At 39.4% G+C, this 885-nt stretch overlaps 1 pseudogene; it reads right to left on the bottom strand.

Moving 5' to 3' along the window:
- Window positions 1–885, bottom strand: part of LOC101998980 — a 5847-nt pseudogene that overhangs the window by 1405 nt on the left and 3557 nt on the right.

Here is an 885-nt window from a genome sequence, read left to right as displayed (position 1 = left end):
AAGCAGAACACTGTATATGTAATAAATAAATAAATCTTTAAAAAAATAATAATTTACTAAAGTAGTGCTTCTTTCCAGCATAACATATGCTGATTAACTCGACCACATAATAATTTCCCACCTTATAAATGTGGCTCTTACATTTTGTACGATAAGCAAGGATAACTTGTGAAACCTGGGCTTCTGAATGGCAAGGTGGAGCAGAGCCCTCTAAGACCCGTGTTGTTTCTATGAGGAGCACAAAGTTGAGTGTTAAGACACTGATAAATTTTTCTTTATAGTATTTTAATTTTATTTTAAAAGGCTAAACATATTCACTTGTCAATTTTTCTACAACTCTAAGACAATAGTTTTAAAAACATAAAGTTGAAAGTACACTCAAGAGAAACTGCTGACACACACAGTTCTGAAAAGGCAGAAAATGCACTTTGCTTTTACAGAAAAGGATAAATCTGTATTAGCAGCAAATTTTATACATAGAAATAAAACTGGCTTGGAAAATCCAGATTTGTGTAAACATAAAACACATTCCTTTCATTTGTTAGGAAATCCAGAGCAGCCCCATTCACTCTGGAAGGCTTCTTCCCACCATGGTTGTACACAGTTGGCGACTCACTCGGGTCCGCATCAGCCTTGGGCTCTCAGCCAAGACTTAGGTCCAACACCAGGCCAGAAAGGACGTTTAGGTTCTTTCAGAATTGGCTGAGCTACCATGATCTTGTCGATCTTCTGTTTTTGCTTAGAATCATGGAAGATCTTCAGCGGGGCCTCCCTCAGCTCGCTGGTCTCTGCAGAATATCTCTGTGCTGACATGAGATGTTTTTTCTCTCCACCCGGAATGCTGGCCAGGGATGTAAAGTGGGGCTGCTGAGGAAGCCAAGGACC

Source organism: Microtus ochrogaster, chromosome 18, assembly GCF_000317375.1.
Source record: "Microtus ochrogaster isolate Prairie Vole_2 chromosome 18, MicOch1.0, whole genome shotgun sequence".
Lineage (NCBI taxonomy): Eukaryota > Metazoa > Chordata > Mammalia > Rodentia > Cricetidae > Microtus > Microtus ochrogaster.
Note: the sequence above shows the minus strand (reverse complement) of the source record. Positions and strands in the feature narration are given on the sequence as shown.